Source organism: Serinus canaria, chromosome 2 (assembly GCF_022539315.1).
Source record: "Serinus canaria isolate serCan28SL12 chromosome 2, serCan2020, whole genome shotgun sequence".
Lineage (NCBI taxonomy): Eukaryota > Metazoa > Chordata > Aves > Passeriformes > Fringillidae > Serinus > Serinus canaria.
The window spans coordinates 65,561,479-65,580,495 of NC_066315.1; the positions used below are offsets into that span (position 1 = coordinate 65,561,479).

Genomic DNA, 19,017 nt, shown 5'->3' on the forward strand with positions numbered 1-19,017 from the left:
TGAAGCTTAATTAGTGCTTTTTTCTATAATATCTGTTGAAAGATAATACACTACTGCAATACTCCTACTGTATTATTACAGTTTTTAAATTTTATTATGCCTTCCCAACCTTTGTTCTTATAATGCTGTCTCAATATTTATTTCACAAAACCAATTGAGAACTCTTTCAAAATGTTAGGAAGGAAAGGGAAAGTCAGTAGTAATAGGGAGGCAAATAGCACTATGTTAGAAACACTTACCTGTGGTGAAATCCAGCCATATATGGAGCCTTTCCATGTGGGGTCTTAGTGGGACGTGAGCAGTACATAATTGCTAAGGAAAAGAGATAAGGAAAGATTTGTCTCACTGTGCTGCTGTTTTTTTGCAAGCACAAGGCCACAGAGTGGGCCATAAACTAAAATTTCTGCTTGTCTTGGATGTAGATGCTCAAAATAAAGTCTGCCTTTTGATACTCCAATATATCCCAGTCACTATTTTGAGACATGCATTCTTTTTTTTTTTACTACATTACATGGGATAATGAGCTGACCAATACATGGATCTCTGAAATGTGCAAAGGAGAAAACAAAGGATGCTGTAAGTGTCTGGACTTTGTAGCTAGATGAAATTTTGGGCCAGCGTAAGTCTAAGGGACAAATCCTGGGCATTTCTTTTAAAATCTGGAAAAGGGAAAGGGTTTTTGTGCACATGATCATTTTCTTTCCTGGTGGGACTGTAGGCCTGCTAAATCTGCGCTTGACCAGGCATTTCATCGCCCTGCTCCTGGCAGCATCCCAGCCCTTTGCTTCTGCCCCTGGCTGAAAAGGTCCTTGGCTCCAGCAGGAATGGATCCACGGCCTCAGTGTGGTGAGTGCTCATGGATGCCAGAGAGTTGTCTCCTGCAACTGTGTTTGTGGAGAAAAGTGTCCAAAATCTCACTCTTTGCTCACACCTGTGTTTGAGCAGGGCATTTCTGTGGCCTATCAGGACAGCAATTGGCAACTTAATGAAAGTTTCCAACCAGAAGGATTTGCCACAAAAAGAGAAAGTGAAATGGGCAAGTGAAATCCCTCTTGCTCTCTTTGGACTAATAAAATTAAATAATTGCTTGAAATCAAGTGTGAAGGAATATTAGTATTCTATTAACAGTATTAATATTTATGTATTCTAGAAGGTAACTCTGCCTTAGCTTGAATTGGACTGGAAGATTTTTCTCTCTAATTTCAGGGTAAGTTTGAAAGAAATTAGGCCTCCACATTTTGGACAGCATTTTGCCACCAACAGGAGTAAGATAAATTAAACAGGAATCTCTTTTTCTGGACCTTTGACTTCTGGAATATTTTTGAAAACTCTTCCTGAGTTTTTCAGTCCTGAGTTGAGTTTGCATAGTGCAAGCATATTCCTTTAGACTGCAAACCCTGCAAACTTCATATAAATTAAATGAGAAGGAGTAAACAGGGAACCCCACACTGTCATTTTTCCCAAGATCAGAATATAAGTTAATGTAAAAAATGCATTGCTGCCATTTCTCTCTTTATAGACCACAGCAATAAACCCCCCTTCCATTTCCACAGATAACCTAACTATTCAACTTTCTGATGGTTGTTTCATGATTAAGACACTGATTTGAGATATGGGAGATCTATGTCAAATTTCTGGCCTTGCAATAGATTCCTGTGTTACCTGGGGCAAAGCAATTAATATTTCTGTGACTTCACTCCCTGACTGTAAAACAAAGATGGTATTGCTTTTGCCTGTCTACAGGAGTACATACAAGCACCAGCAGTGTAAAATTTTTGAAGGGAAATATTTCTCTTTTTCCTGCTTTTCATCTTCCAACCCTTCAGTGTTAGTACAGGTGCTTGTAGGATAGAGTGGGTAGGGAAAAAGAAGAAGTCATGGGCTCTTAACCTGTATGAGATCAGTTAAACTGGTGGATACTGAACTGAGGAGACAGGGCTGGGGACCTGAGGTGAATCAAGAAAACTTCAGCTGAGCATCTTTACTGAGAAAAAGCTAAATGGAATTGCACCCCATCTTCTAGCTGCACATGAGCCCCACCAGCACAGTTGTTGTTTAAAGCACCATAGCTAGACAGCCAAATTGCTATTGGAATCAAATTGTGATAGACTCTAGAAATGAAAGCATTTGTTAAATGACTATTGTCCTGAACAGCCACTTTAGAATTGGATATGTTGATCAAAGAAAATATCTCTGTTTTCCACTTGGGACAGTGAGCACAGGCTAATGAAGTAATTTGTTGACAGCTGAAACTACATCAACACTAAGAACCAAATTCAGTTCCCTGCAATCCCTGCTTGGTGTTTTTCTCGGGGGGCTCTCTTTCCTCCCCACCAGCTTGAAGATTGTGCCCATAAATTAAATGGATTCAAACTGTACTTTTAGGGGAGTTAGTAAGTATTTCTGCCAGGAAAATATTAATCTCCAGGGAATAAGTTTTGGACAGTGCCTTATAGCACATATGCAAATACTAGATGGAGTATATGAGGTTATAAGGCAGAGGGAATAAATATATCCTGCCCCAGGAAACAGAGGCATTCCCATTCTGCAGGCCAGTCCTGCAACTTCCAAAAACAGAGTAAAAGCCAGAAGTGAATGTTTATGGGTTAGGAAGCTAACAGCATCCCCCACCCAAGGGCTCTGCACTGCAAACCAGGTGCCTCTGCCCCCATCCATTCATCTCCCAGTCCCTCGTTGTCCTGCTTGAGGAAGCCCCAGGGTTCCTACAGCAAAAGAGATGTCACAGCTTCCCATGGGCTTCCCTTGGTGCCTGCAGCTCCACGTTGGTCCAGGCAGTAATTGCATGATCTTGCAGGGCTGAGAGGACCTGCCCTTCTCCCACCTGAGTGTGGCAGGCTGCAGAGCCCTACTGGGAATCTGAGGAGCTGGAACAGGCACCCCATCTCAGACAGGCACACGAAGTGTGTGCCTCTGCCCTTCACCATTTGAGGCTGAAGAAATGGCTTTGTCGGTTGATTCCCAGCATAATTACAGAGCAAGGGCATGGCACCTTGTCCTCTTGTGGAACTCTACAACCTACCTGCAGCATTAGTATCTGTGTATGGTTGATTGCTCTCTGCTGGGGCAATCATCTTGCTTTAATTTAGGACACTAATGATATCATAAGATAGTTTGATGACAGTGTAATTCTTCTGATGTTTGTTGTTACTGGATATAACAGCTGGTTTCGATACAATAAAACACAACATTTCATGTCCTCTCAGGGAGTGGAAAGGGGAAGAAAGAGGGTGGTAGCAGGGAGAGAGGCAGAGGAGGAGGGAGAGAAGAAAAGGGAAGTCATTCAGCCTGATCTGCTATTCGGAGTGAATGATAATTTTTCAGTACAGCAAAGCTGGCAGCAGTGCTTTTGCTATCAGGGTTTTTACCGTGCTTCTCTGCTTATCTCTCAGCATGACCACTGAAATCTGTGAGATCACACTACGAGCCATGGTATCCTGTCAGGTTTGAAATTATTTCCGACAGGCTACAAAAACAATTGGGCCCTCACTTTGGCTGCTTTTACACTAGTTGAAGTCTAATTTATAAGATAGATCATTCGCTCCACTGGTTCTGTCCTTGATACTTTTCAAGCTATGGCTGGTGTTGGTGACTTTTGTTTTGTGATTCTTACATCTTCTGTAGGTTTTTTTATTTGCTTTGGTTTTTGGAAGATTTCTTTTTGTTTTTCCAGCTCATATTCCTATTTGATAGGCACAACTTCTTTATCCAAATGCATTATTTCCCTGCAAGTAGCTACTTCACTGTTCATATCAGCTGTGACCTTCACAATACATCACAGTCTGCCTGAGCTGAGATTTATTTAATACTCTCTAGAAAGCTCTCCAGTTAGATTTTAATAGTATTTGTTCTACCTTTGTGTATGAAATAGGAGAAAGCTTATTTTCCTTTTAGACCACAGGGCAATGCACAATTACTGCTAGGGACTGCTAAAGAATTAAATAATAATCATTTAAAGCTACAGCTTTGCTGAGCTCCATTGGACCTGCCTAGTTATAAGCCCACTCTTTGTTATGTAAAATTGGGTATTAAATTGAAATCACGCTTTATTTATTGAGAAATACACAGTGAGATTTGGCTTAAATAAACTAACTGGGCTACTCAGTTCCCGTCAAAATGCCTTTGAAAATCTCACCTCTGTGGGATTGACTGTAAGAATTAAATATTCCTTTTAATCCTTTTGTCTCTAGCATAGAACACAGTGAAATAAAATCTCAGTAAAATATGAAAAGTTAAAACTTGCACCTCATCTATGCTCCTTTGTGAATTGAAACCAGGTTATATTTGTATGACTACAGAAATATACCTACTTTTAAAAAATATTGTGTGCAATATTGTTTTCCTGGTGACATTATGAACATTTAGCATGTGAGATAGTCATGGGGAATGACACCCATGTAAGTAAAACGACTTTGTTCCTCTTCACAGCTTTACTCTTCTACTTTCTAAAAATCCAAGGTCCTTTGAAAGTCCATGAATTCTTTGTACTTTACATTTTTCAAATATTGTGCATTAATTGCATCATAAGCGGTCCTGATCCTGCAGCACTGAGCCCCATGTTTAAATGAAACACCCCAGCAGACTTCATGCAGCTCTTAGAATGTGAAAAGCTTAGTAAAAAGAACACTGTAGTCAAACTCAGGAGGAGGAGGAGGTTTCATCCTTCTTCCTATATTTGCCTTGTGGTTTTCTGGGACAAAGGACTCAGCTCCACGCAATGCCTTGTTATGTTTGATGGATTACTGCCACAGCCTGACACTGCTCTAGAGTTTCTGTTTCACCATCCACTAAGCAAGGTCTGTGTTTCCTAGCATTTTGGTGAAGTGCATGGACAAGTTTTTGATGAAAAGTATCCCACAGTATGCAGCTATTATTAAATGCTGGCCAGATCATTACGCACTTTGTAAAGCATTTTTAGCCAGGCTCTAAAATCAATGAGAAGACACAGGAACTTTAATTTCTTCTGTGCTAAAGAACTTCCTATAACATGATGATAGTTTTTAGGGCTTCGTGGGAGAAAACCCAAAGCACAGAAGATGCCATGGAGATGGCATTTGTTATTTTTTGCAAACACAATACAGATATGCCATGCTAAGACCATTCCTCTCAACAAACTGTTCAGATAAAGAAATGTGAAATTTCTGTTTCTACACTTCTCTTTCTATGTTCTTTTTGACTGATTCCAAGGTGACAGATGACTGGGTGGCAGAACGTGTGATGGATAGCTTGATTATTTTAACAATTAAATATGTAATGAAGAGCTGGAAAGGTTCCATGTAAGTCTCATTTTCACCCTGGTTAAATATGGTGTGCATAATTAATTTTCAAATAAGAAAGGGCTCCAGCAAGAAAAGAAATGAAAGAAAGTTGAAGAGATGGTGAATATTTTATCAAACGTCACTCATTCAAAACTCATTAATATACATAGTCCAGGAGTAACCATCTCTTATGAAGTTAAATGCAGCAGTGCTTATTTTCTTGGCAGATTATCAAGTTTATTGTTAAACTTAATGGCTTAATATCATCTATGGACCAAACCCAAGCTTGTGTGCCTCTCAGAGAGGCCACCAGAAGGTGAAAAGTCACAGCTTTCTGTGGGGAGGTCAGAGGTAGCACAAATTTAAAAGAAAGGAGACTTTGTCTTTTTGGTCAATACACAAGTTTCTTTAAAAGTAAAGCCAAATGAGCCACTTTTCCTCATCCACAAGGGATTAATCTTGTCTACCTAGAGCCAACTCAGAGCTCTGACCTAAGAAAAAGAACTTCTTCAGTGCTCAGTGAAGTGAAACAGACATGCCTGGGAGGACTGCCTGTGTCAGTCATGCCTCTTGTGCAGAGACCACAGATAAACCTCCTTCTCCCTCTATGACCAAACCTCCTTCTCCCTCTGTGACCAAACCTCCTTCTCCCTCTGTGACCAAACCTTCTTCTCCCTCGTGACCAAACCTCCTTCTCCCTCTGTGACCAAACCTTCTTCTCCCTCTGTGACCACTGGGTGAATAGTCTTGTGGTCCTGTGCTGGCAAGGTATTTTTGTGCATCTGAATTTTGGACACCTGAATCCCATCATTGGCCTTTGACTATTTAGGAACACAATTTTCTCTTTCTATGTGTTCCTTCTTCAACTGGAGACAGTGATTTCCCCCTTTGCTTTCTGAGACCCTGGTTCACACAGCAACTGGTGAGGAAAATGGCACAATGCTCTGTCACTGTACTGGACTTAATGGAGATGATGAAATCTTGGACACTCATACTGAGGGAAAATCCACTACTTCAAAATCTATGTGTTCTAAATTACAATGTTGAAAATGCCTCTCTGTGCTATTCTGGTTGTTTTTCCCTAGATTTTAATTTTTCATAACTGTGAAAGTGCTTTTAAAAATAATCAACTAAATGCTCTATTTCAATTTGTTGGACCAAATCTATCTATCCCTTTTGTGCCCAATTCAGTGCTCCTCTGAGCTGTTTGGATGCCACAGACAGACAGGCTGTGGTCTTTATCTTTTCCCAAAGGAACTAGGCTGCTTTGTCAAACTGAAAGATATTCAGGTTCAAATATGAGCTAATTATACCACTCCACATCATAAAATCAGGACTTTAAAAAACTGTTTTTCTTTCAAAAAATTTGCAGGGAAACCCTAGCTAGTTCTATAACTTTAATTGTGAGCAGTGTGATTCATAGCTAGAGAATGCTTTGAAGATATATAGTGTTATGTAAATCCAAGAAATAATAATTATTTTAATTAGAATATTATTAACTATGGGAGGAGAGAAGATTAAACAATGGGCTTCATTATGAAATGCTTTTGAATGAACTAAGGCTGAGGACATTTATTTAATGCAGTGCCATTCCTCTGCAAAAGAAACAACTTGTTCCTGAATGCTGCTTTCTGATCTTAGTGCACATCCTTAGTCTTTCAGCACAAATCAGATATGGGCAAGAAGCTCAGCATAAGGAGCAAAAATTAGTGTAGTAACAAAGACATTATTATATGCTTGCTGCCAAGAAGAGTTTTTATTCTCAATTACCATTGTGGCCACCAAATTCCTAGATATGTAGTCCAAGAGACTTTGAACTTGTCACTGAATTTGGAGGCAACATCCTGGTCCATCTGAAGAGTTAAAATTTTGTTATGTTGAATTTTCCATGTGTTATTTCTTCTTACCTGACACTGTGGACATAAACTTCAGAATGCCTTCTTTGATTTTCTGAACATTCAATTTTTTAAGAAGAACCACTGATCACTATGATTATTATTTACTAATTTTGTTTGCTGTAGTCCCTAGATGTGACTAACCAAGCTCAGAACACCTCTGTGTTATTTAGCATTTTACCAAAGCCCAGAGTAACTGAAATTTCTAAGAGAAATATAGGTTGGATATTACTAAAAAAACATTTTTTACTGAAAAACTGATAAAGTACTGGAATGGTCTGCCTGGGAAGGTGGTGGAGTCACCATGCCTGGATGTGTTTAAAAAAAGACTGGATGTGGCACTTGTGTCATGGTTTAGCTGAGGTGTTAGGGCATGGGTTAGACTTGATTGTCTTGAAGGTCTCTTCCAACCCAGTGATTCTGTGAAAATTATCTTCCAAACTTCAAGGAAACTGATCTTTGTCACCTTGCTAAAATAAGGATTCAATCTCAAATAAGGAGAAGCAGAAATATCTCATCCCTTTGCAATCACTGTCAGCCTACCAGTTATGGACTCCTTTATTTTGGCTGTCAGCCACAGTGATACAAAGTTTCTGGTTGAAATAGGGTTTCCTCTGCATCTCTGGGCACAGCTGCCAGAAGAAGGCAACTCCACCAAAAAGGGTGTACTGAAAAATATTCCAGTGTCTCCCATCAGTCCCAGTTTACTTCAAAATGCACTGCCGTACGAGACAGGAAGTGGAAGAGAGAAGGGGGCAGCTTCACATTTTGTGCAGACAGCTGTGACAGCATAAAACATGGCCCGTGGCACTCAGGGGCATCCTTGATGCTGACTTGAATGGGCCCAGGCACTCACTGTCTGTGGCTGTTGGATGGAGATCCAGGCTGGGTGCAGCAGGCCAAAGGAGATAAAACTGGAACATGGTGTGTCCATGACGAGCTGGCCTTTGCACAATCTTCTTTCTGGGTGCTTTTAGTTTTGGAGCTACATTGTGTGATAATTTAGGTAGGTCATTTCTCCAGCATTTGTGTGACTGGTCAAGCTCACATTTTGTTTCTTCTCCATTCTCACTGGCTTTATTCTGCTCCTACCAAGTCAAAGGTGAAGCTGGTGTTGACTTCACAGATGGCACAGGCAAACTCTATTCTTCTAGAGGAGTATCATATGCTAAAACTTTTGGTTCATTTCCATCAAATTGTGTTATATAACAAACACTAGTGTCAGTAATTCTTGTTAAGAATCTGGGTTATCACCTTGTACCTCTGCAGATTACTGAGTTGGATCTAATGATCAAAGAACTTGTGGATTCTCCACATGTTTTTGTAGCATTTCTTATGGACTTCTCTGTAAAAGATATTATTTTTGGTATACACTACATTTTATTTAAAATTGTGGGGTTTGTTGTTGGTATGCTTGTCTTCTATAAGGAAAACAAGTGTTTGAAATGTTTTCTCTGCTGTTATTTGCCTTTGATTCCCATTTACTGTTTCTTCAGTTCAGGAAAGTCTTCTGTTCTTTAGAATATTTTAACAAATGCTGAACTCCCAGAGTCAACTGTACAACCCCATTTTTTTATCCTCTCTCACATGATTCTGTCACTGAATCCAGCTTGCTGTCCTAGAGCTATGCAGAATTTATTGTAAAGAAAACCTTAACGTGTCCAGTAGATAAAACAATCTTTAAAAATAAGCAACTTATTGAGAAGTGAGACAGTGCAATTTTTTAAGCAGCACCATGTGCTGTCAATATCAGCCAGAGACTGTGCAGCCACTGGCTGTTGATAAAATGGAGATCAGTGATTCCCTGAGTCAAGGTCACAGATGATAAAGTGACAAAGGCCCAGAAGCAGGGACTGAAGGCCTAAATATCAGATCAGCTTTTGAGTCTTTCAATAGCAAAACAATTTCAATATTCAACTTCCTTTTCTGTCTAAGCCTTCGAGGTCCACATTGGGTAAGAAGTCACTCAAGTTGTCTTCTTTGTCAGTTTTAAATCATTCCAAGAGATGCAAATCACTTCCTAACAGAGACCTCTCCTGAGCTGTGTTTGCATTTTGCAGAATAATAATAAGAGCTTTTTAAAGCTTTCCTCTTCATAAAGGACCTAACATCTTCTATTCTCTTTTTCAAGTGACTCTTGAAAGAATATGTGGTACTCTACATTTCGAACATTAAAATGAGAGATAATCCCTTATTCTGCAGGGAGTTTGAAACCAAGATATTGCAGATTAAAAAGAGCATCTTGAAGAGATCTGCTGATGTGAGACTATTATGAAACATCATTTTTACAGATTTTAGCTCATGTCAGGAACAGTTTATTTATAATAATTGATCTATTCCAACAATGCTTCTGGTTAGTTTGGTGGTTTATTGTCATTGTTTTTAAAATATTTGTATAGTGCCTGGTCCTCACTGGATGCTCTTTCATAATTCAGCTAGCATTTTTGACTAAATACTCATTTTAGGACTGTGCCAAGATAACAAGAGGCAAACACTTGCACCAAGGAAAGAACTATACCTGGAGGTATACCGAATGATGAATCTCTTCCAGCTTGCATTTAAATAATGACATGTTTAATCACAATGAGAAAATCCCAACTGTGTACTGCTTACATTTCTTCTTAACTGAAACTGGCAGTGCAGGGATGGGGTCCAAATAGCAAGAGTGTCCTTGTCTGATGGAATAATAGAAAAATTCCAATAAAGTGTTTATTTTACAGCAACATTTATACTAATCTTAACTGACCTCTTCCTACTGTATGCCAAAGACTAGATGATTTGCCAAGCAGATGGTGGAGAAAAGTTAGGCAGGCCAAATCCCCCAAAAAATTCTATTTGATGAAAGGTTTTGAGATTTCAAGACCTGTTTTCACAACAATGCAGACTGAAACCAAAACCCCCAGTAATTATTTACACACACACAAGCAGTGACTCCACACAAGTCCCTATCTTACCCATTATGACTCTCAGCTGAGATGTGAGAAACAGAAATATGAAATGTTGGGGAAAAAAACAGGATAAAACAGTTCAAAAGTACCACAAAGAAGAAGAAAGTAGTGTCTCTCAATATCCTATTCATCACTCTGAGATTTGTAGCATGTGATGGCTACTGAATGCATTCTGGTCCAGAGCTGTCACAAGCCTGAAAGGTAGTTTCCAATAACTTCATTTAGAATTCAATCTGTATGGATTCTAAGAGCAAACCAAACATGTCTGACTTCAGGATCTGCATCTGTGATGATATTTTACCACTGGTTTGCTTAAATTAAAATTTCTTTAGTTAAAAATTCAATCTGCAGGGCTTGTGGACATATCTGGATGGCACCTTAGAGCACACTTTGTGATCTGTGGTCTGCAGGCTTATTGTAATCAGCGAGTTATATTTTTAAACAATCCTGATGATGTGCATCCTTGGAGATTCAAACAAACTCTGAGAGTTATGAATTACTGACTTTATGTGCCAGTAAATATTTGTGCTTTCTTAATGTTGGGTAAGAAAAGAACTTTCAACATAGTATTACAAAAATGCATCTTCCAACATGAGCAAGAAAAAAAGGTTTAATTTCCTTACCTTATCCAGTTATTTTGCACTATGTAGTTTGGAACTACTTTGCTTAGAGATTGATTTTCCTCTGATCTTTATAAAATGCTCACCACGAGATAATCCTCATTTGAGTCTAATGACATAACTGACATCAACTACGTGCATGCAGATTTCTAGCAGGAAAGGAAATTGCCAAGTGAATGTCCTGGTCCTTAGTTGTACATATATGTATAGGGACATACAGATGTATGATTAAATATGTAATTCTTTGCATCTGCATGCACAGTGGAGATTTTCTGTGTATACTTTGAGAAGCAAATATGCAGAAAGAAATCTTGCTACATGCATTTGTCTCTGGTGGAGAAACACCCCGAGAATTTATAAGAGGGAAAGGCAGGAACTTGGGAATCTTGCCTAGTTTAGAAGAAGAGAGAAAAGTTTCAAATTAAAACATTGGCTCTAGGAGAAAGACCTGCTACAAGTCAGAGGAAAAAAGAGGACTGTAGAACGTCTATATTCACCCAGTCAAAAGGCTCCTTCTGGCTACAGGTAGCGGAGACAGAACTGATCCTGGAGGAGGGTGTCTTTCCATCTCATTGGGGATACCATATGAAAAATACAGTCTCCTTCCTCACCCCCATTGCCCCATAAACTGGGAAAGCAGAGGTGTGGAGGAAGGTGAAGAAGAGTGCTTTGGCTGAGCAGAATCGGGGGGGGCAAATTAATTGAATCAAGTAGTTGACCAGCTGTCTTCACAGCATCTTGGCTTTTGAAGACCCTAGTAGATTTAGGATGCTGCAGTGCCCTACAAAACGCTCCCTCACCTTGGTTTTAAAAAGCTTCATTGCACCTTATCACATCAAAGCAAAGCATCTGCATGTTTCAGTTGTGGGGCATCATGTGTCTGGCTCCCCTCTGGCTCTCACTAATCCCCTGGATTATCACAGCTCTCTAAAGCGGCTCTTTAAAACCCTGTGAAAATAGGACTCCAAGTGGGTGTGTGAGAAGTGGGGACTGCAGAAATAAGGCTGCCTGTGCCTATGGAATTCATATAATCACAGCCTACATTACCCAAAAAAGGTGTTGAAAAGTCTGCTTTTGCCCCAGCTGATCCCAGAAAATACTGGCTCCCAGTGAGACAAAACAAGATTGAGTCTGGTTCATTCATTTGCTGGAGCACATCTGACCTGCTGCTACGCTTTATAGCTCATGCTGAGCACACGAGGCAGTGCTCCTCAGTAATCTTCCATCATTCAGGTTTTTTGCTCTTTTTCAAAGTCACCATCTGTAAATCAGGGAGTTGGACAAGGTGATAATGCCCTCCCAAAGGGGCTGTGGTTTGTGCAGGGTGGTCTTTAGCATGGGCTGCAAAGACAGGAGAGGAGTGGGAAGCCTTTTCTATGGAGGTGGCATCTGACCCTTCTGTAGCTGGTGTCTGTCCCTTCAGAACTGTGGGGAGGAGATGGTCTCATAGGACGGCTAGCCCAGCAGTTCAGGTGTGGAAAAAAGAGGGCTCCAAGCCTATACTGAGAGTCCAGTGCCTTTCCTAATCCTCAAATCCACTTCAGAGAAAAGAAGGCAAGCAATGAACACAAAAGGAAAAGGCTTTACTGTGTAAAGGGGCAAGAAGTTTATGCAGAAAGTATGGCTCTCCCCCTGTCTTAGATCTGTTGGCTGCTCATTCCCAAAGGAAAACATAATAATCCCCATGAAAGTCATGGTATTGAGAACTAAATGATAGTAAACCCTAAAATCTTCAGTAGTTCAGGAGATTTTTTTCCCCTTTTCTCTCATTTAAAAATAAAAAAGATTATGCATGTCTGACATTGACACAAAGTCTGGAGAACTGACCCATAAAGTAATTAGAAGAGGAATTCACCCTCTACTCTGCCCCCCTCCCCAACCTTTCCCATCTCAAAGCCAGATCAGATGAAAGGCAAGCTCTGTTTACTTCCTGATCTGTCTAATTTCAGTAACGAGGACCATCCCGACTTCATCTTCCTGCAGCTGCTAGGAGTGAAACTCAAGAGGCTGCCCCAGGCACTGCAGCACCTTCTCAGAGCTGCTTGACCTTAATGGATTAGCGTTTCCCTGAGCAGGTGGCAATATAACAAGAGGAGACAAACTTTTACACTTAGGAGACCTCTGGTGAATGGCATCAAATTTCAGAAGGTTGAAACGGAGCAAAGAGACTTCTGATGCCTTCCCACCTTAACCCTGCATCACCTTAACCCCCTTGCTATGCACATAAGTTACAGCTTTCCAGTTGGGAACCTAAGTCCGTTTATTAAGGAATCAAAGTAAAAACAGCCTTATATTCTTAACATATACTCTCACAAATCCTCTTGAATTAAAGGAGAGCAATGGGTGCTTTGATTTCAGTCTGCTTATGTCTGAGTGTCTGAATAGGGGGTTAGGAGTATTACTTTAGGCTCTTCATTTTGGAAGTATGTGCTACAGTAAATGCATCATAGTCAAAGCAATAATAGCATCTTTTGCTTTGAGGATCTAATTCTACCAAATAATTCAGGATTTAAACTGGCAATGACAAATGCTTTGTACTGTATGCTTTCAGTAGGTAAAAGAGCAGAAAAAGTTGCTGGTTTATTTTAAAAAAGAAAAAAGTATTTGTCGATTCCTCCTACACATATCAGCTCTAGTAACAGACCAGATTCTACCTTATCCTAGCGTACTTTCCACTGTCTACTATGATCTGTTTGTTTAAGGATTCATCATAATAATTACAAGTCAAAACTGTCAAACAGATGTCCAAGATCTGATAGCCTGGTGTCAGTTACCATATTGAAACCTAAAGACAGAGATACCTCTACTTAGGCTTCTTTACACTAGCTCTTCATTTGCTCAACACCTGCAGCTCCCACTAGGTTGACTTACAAGACCACATTGAATAGGTTTTCAAACAGGTTAGTTGCTAGATTTTCTAATCAGCAGCTAAGAAATAAGAGATTGGTTTTTACCATAATACAAAGGAACATTTCAATGAGACAGACAAGGCATTAAAACAAGAGCAACTAAAATGTAGTGATAAAATGTCTTTTTTTACTATAAGTAAACGTGCTACCTTCTGAATAGTTTGCTCTTGTCAATAATGTGTAGGAATCTTACATATATATGCATATGTTTATGCATTTAGTTTTCTATATACCATTGTGTCTACTATTACATATACACGTGCATATATGTTTGTGTATTTTTAATCCACGTAAGATACTAGCAAATATTTATTTATGAGGTATTTCTTTTTGGGCTCCAGTAGTTAATGAATTTCTTCTTCAGCAGAATTTGTTTTGTGTATTTTAAAGTTGTCATGTCAAAGGATTTCAGTGGAAAGTACTGACATACTATTCACTTAAAACCTGCAGTTATTCAAGATCAAGGACATTGTCCCTATAAGAAAATAATGTCCTGAGAAGCATTGCTTCTGGGATCACATCATGTGTTTGTCCAGTGACATCCAACTGTTCTGAACATATCTGGCTCTGTATTGTCCTGTCCCTAAAGACCTGAATTGTCGTGTACTTGTACCATGAATATTAAAAGCACGATTATACTTTTCATCCCAGCATAGTTCATCTGTCCATCCAGATATGTGTGTCAGCTATTTTAACTGAAACTGTCTCTCTGACAAGTACCTCACATACTAGAACAGTATTTGCATGACTTTATGAATACATCAAAATTGTAAAGCTGCATGTCCTACACGCACATTTTTGAATTTTTTTAGTAAGGGTGAATTCCCCAGGGCCTGTGCAAAGAAGGAGGAGAAGTAACTGTCAGACAGAAAGACCAGTGAAGATGAGATCAGCGGATTTCTCCCCTAGTGTGATGAGGGCCCCTCAGAGAGCACTTGCTGATGCTGTGTCCATGCCAGTTTTGTGGGCAGTGATACACAGCTTTGCAGGTATGTACACCTAAAAAGCCCCCTCCTGTCCTCTAGAAGAAAAAACTAGCCCAGAGCTTAGCAGTAGAGGCCAGCAGGTTTCAGCAAGTGGCTTGACTTCACTCTCTGCACAGTGGATCTCCACGCCCTCAGACCTCTTCTGTGGACAGCCCAATGGGTGCATCTCCTGCCCAGCACAGATGCTTTTTCTACAATAGATTGGAAAGAGGAAGATATGACATGAGTGAAGTACAGACAGAAGCATTCAAATTAATACACAGCACGTGTCTTTCAACTTCATCAGAAACCTCACATATACATGAGAGTCAGGGAAATCCTGGAAATTTCTGGCACTCCCTTACATTTGGGGGTCTATAAACTAATTAATGGATGGCATCATCTTTACAATCCAATAAGTAGATTTTTTATTTGTGGCAGATATAATAATGATAGTTTCTTTCATTAAGTTTTAGTAATAATCTTTATTTAATAATTAATACAAGTATAATTTAATGCAGTATAAATTAAAAGTATTCTTCATTTCTTTGTAATGTTTCAGAAAGCCCTGTCAAAGGACAAGCGATAGTAATTGCTTACAAAATACATGCATTAGTCAGATTATATGTAGACATTTATACTGCAATACCTAAGGCTCTTATCCTGATGAGAGTTTACAACACTGTTACTATACTGAATGGTAAACTTTTGATTTGTCAAAATAAACCAGTCAGATATAGCCTGTATCCTTGTATGTTATAGCTATAAAATATGGGCAATCATTTTTGCTTGAACACTGAATTTCATGGTAATCATTGGTCAGATTTCACCCAGAAATCCTCCGGCTGTCACCATTTAGACGATGGCATTGGTGTCACTGAATAAAACAATATCTCTCTTTTCCATAGTTAGATAAGAAGTAAGACTTTTCCATTAGATAAGAAGTAAGACTTTTTCCATTAAGGCCGACACAGACAATTCCCACCAGCAAAGGCTCTGTTGACTAACGAGTCACATTATTAAGTGGGGCACTTGCAATTCCCCAAGTATCTCCACCATAATATTACACTGACATGCCACAGCCTTCTGGTATTTAAATCTGCAGTACAGATAAGACATTATTCTGCTGTGAGGTTGCTGCATCTTTCAGAAGCTATCCCCAGGGCCAAAGAAGCTTCCACCTTCAACCAAAGCCTTCAGGTATGCCAAAACCCTGGAACAAGAAGCAGTAAAGTTGTTCTGACATGATCAATTAATGAGGCCTATGTATCTTTCCTTAAACTACTGTTTGGTACTTAACTCTTCTTCCAAAATCATATTATGATAGCAGTTATGATTTCCCAGCACTTTATGATTTTGGTAGAGGAAGGTTAAAATCATTTCACACAGCTAAATATTAGCATTAAAAAAGTTAAACGTTTTTTTTACATTCATTCCAGAAGTTAAAAGGAAAAATATGAGTATTTTTCAGTCTTTATTGGAATTTCTCATTGTTCTGCCATATAAAGAACTCTCAAGAATTGGTGTATGACTACATATATAATATGAGGATGGATCTTCCGCTGCAAGTGAGTACTTGCTATTTTTAAAAGAGCTAATAATTAGGCTGCGTGTATACCAAAATATTTGGTTTTCCTCGTAACCATTAGAGACCACGGCATTTTCTGTTCAGATGCTTCCTACCCACAGATAGTATCTTAGCTTTGGCTGACTTTTCAGTCAAAAACAGGAAAGGAGTGGCAAAGAACACTGAATTTTTAATAAAGCCATAATGGCTTTAATCTTCCTTGCTCAACAGTTGCAAAAGACTGAAACATCAAAGAAATAGGATGAAGAATATATAGCAGAGAAAAAAAAAAGAAAAGAAGACACAAGTTTTCTCTTAGCTATTCCCTTAGAGGTGTTCTGTTTTCCAGCTTCAGACCCAACTCCACAAGTGGTCAAAGATAAAGAAAAGACTGTGTCTTTTACAAAGAAGAATCAATTCTGAAATGGAGAATGGATTGGTTATTGGTAGGGATCTTTTTCAGGACAAAATTGTGTAAATTTTGCATTATGCAGACTTCAAAGATTGCAAAACCAGCTGCAAAATGTATCTGTGGGGAAAAGGCCTGACTTGGGGAAAAAAAATCAGAGAGAATTAAAGTTTTGTGAAAGAAACCTCTTTCTGTACCTTAGAAAAGATGATTTTTGCGACATGAGCTGGCATTTGGAGCTCCTGTGTGTTGCACCGTATTCATGAACCTCTCCTGACGGGAAAAAGAGAAAGATATTTGCATGGAGTTACTAAGAAGCTTGGTCCCAGGCCTAATGAAGATAGGCAAATACTTGCTTTGATTACTGTGCATGCAAATGCAGGGTCTTTATGCCCTGTGGATCAAGATAATCAAACTCATGGATGTAATGAGCTTAAAAAGGAAACATCCCTCCTGACACCTTTAATCCAAGAGATCTTTATTGAAGTTGTCAAAAAGCTGTGTATTTTTATAATGGTCAAGGTGTTCAGATGTTTCAAAAAACGTCTTTTTGGTGTATTTTCAGAATTAGACATTTTAGAAAACTTGATTTACATTTCTCCGAAGTAAACATAAAGGACTTGAAACTGGCATGTATGTGAGACCTTAGACTGCTACATGTGAAAATACCATCTTCTATAAATCTCAGGACACTTTTGTTGCTTGGTATGTTTAGAGAGATTTAATACTCACTTTTTGGCTTTCTAATTTTACTTTTATTCTTTTTTTTAATTACCTGCCATTGTTTTAGGATAACATTTAAATAACTTAATAACCACCTACCTCTCAAAATTCTCTCATAATTTCCAATTGGCTGCAAATGCTTTTTTACTGCCTTCCCTAAACTACCACATAACGTCACATCATGGTCTGTCCATCAGCTGCCAAACTTGTCCTTGTCCCTGTCTACTGATAGGAGGCATCAATACTCTGTACCAGATCCTGCAGGGTGCCTGTCACATCCTCACATAAAGGCATAGGAATCAAGTTTCTTGTTGCCAAATGTCAGCTGAGAAATTTATCCTGCCTAAAGATCTGGGTTTATTTATCACATCTGACATTTAATTTGGAAAGCTTTCATGGAAAAAATCGTAAAAGCACCTCTCACCTTGCCAGTGGACTGAAACACCTTCAGGTCTCTTTTTGTCCCCCTGTTTTCAACATCTTCCAGTAGTTTTAAATTTAAATTTTCTATGGCTTCTGAGCACACAGTGAAACTTCTTTTAAAGAGATTTTGCTTGCCTTGTGTTTCTCAAACTCTCTACTCCATCTCTGACTCATTCCACGTGGGAGTATTTGCAAAACTCTCTGGCTCACCCAGTCTTTGATTGACGTCACCATTGTCTCCTTACTATTTTTATCCACCTTGTCAGGGCTAGTAAGCACAGTGCAGCATGTTGATTCCGAGTCAATTTTTCATCAGTGTTATGCAGCTTGAAGGTTTTAGTGATGTCTTTAAAGCTGCTTAGTTGATCTTTATGTGGAAGCTTAAATAAATGCTGTTTGCATTTAGGACTTGTAAATCTGGAGGATTTCTGTTCCTCATTCTTTGCCACCTCAGCAGCAGTAAGGTGCTTTGCAGAATTTCAGCCAGTGCCTACATGTCATTTATACTTAGTTATGTATTGGTATTTTCATGATTCATCACAGAAGGGGGAGGGTGGCAGGGAATTTGTGAGAAAAAAAAAAAAGAGGATGAAATAATATAACTGCACCTTGCCACAGTTTTCACATATAACCTCTGGCAAATCATTCAGTCTTTTCACCCCTATGGCCGATGTCTGCAGCTGGAGATTCAGCACTCATTTCTCTCTGACTTGCAGAACTCAGTTCATGCCTGATGGAGAGGTGCAAGAAGAGCAAAGTTCAAACAAATCCTGAGGGAGAACCTGAAAAGTGGGGTTAACCTCTATTCTGTTGCTGTCATCAAAAAGGGACCTGTAAATATATAGGTTACTATTATGTTTAATTAACTCTTGAAGGCTCCAGGCACTATGGCCCAAATCCAGCTTCCACCTCTGCAGGCTTTGAAGTGCTGGAGGAAGCGTGTCTATGGTAGCGTAATCAATTTCTTCTCACAAGGTGAGAGGACTTTAATGAAGGAAAGAATGATCGATGGATGTTTGCCAGCATGCTTGGCTTTGCTTCACAAATGTTCTCATTGCTGGCATTAAACCAAGCCAGAGGATCCACTTATCCACCCACATGTTACTTACTCGTGGTGGGAGGTAGAAGAACATGGCAGAATGAGCAAGAGGGATCACATTTCCCCAGCTTTCCATCCCACCAAGTAATCCATTTCATTTCCTAGTATACAGGTCTTACCAAAATGTCACCTTTTTTTCTTGCAACATTCTCATTTATTCTACCTCTCAATCTACTTGCATTG

At 39.3% G+C, this 19,017-nt stretch overlaps 1 long non-coding RNA gene across 1 annotated transcript; it reads right to left on the reverse strand.

Moving 5' to 3' along the window:
* Window positions 1-15,181: 15,181 nt before the first annotated feature.
* On the reverse strand, window positions 15,182-17,908 carry LOC108962082 (uncharacterized). The gene is made up of 3 exons (XR_001990584.3): window positions 17,737-17,908; window positions 16,787-16,862; window positions 15,182-15,826 (listed from the first exon to the last, which is right to left on the reverse strand). It is a non-coding gene; the product is annotated as an uncharacterized LOC108962082 (long non-coding RNA).
* Window positions 17,909-19,017: the final 1,109 nt, after the last annotated feature.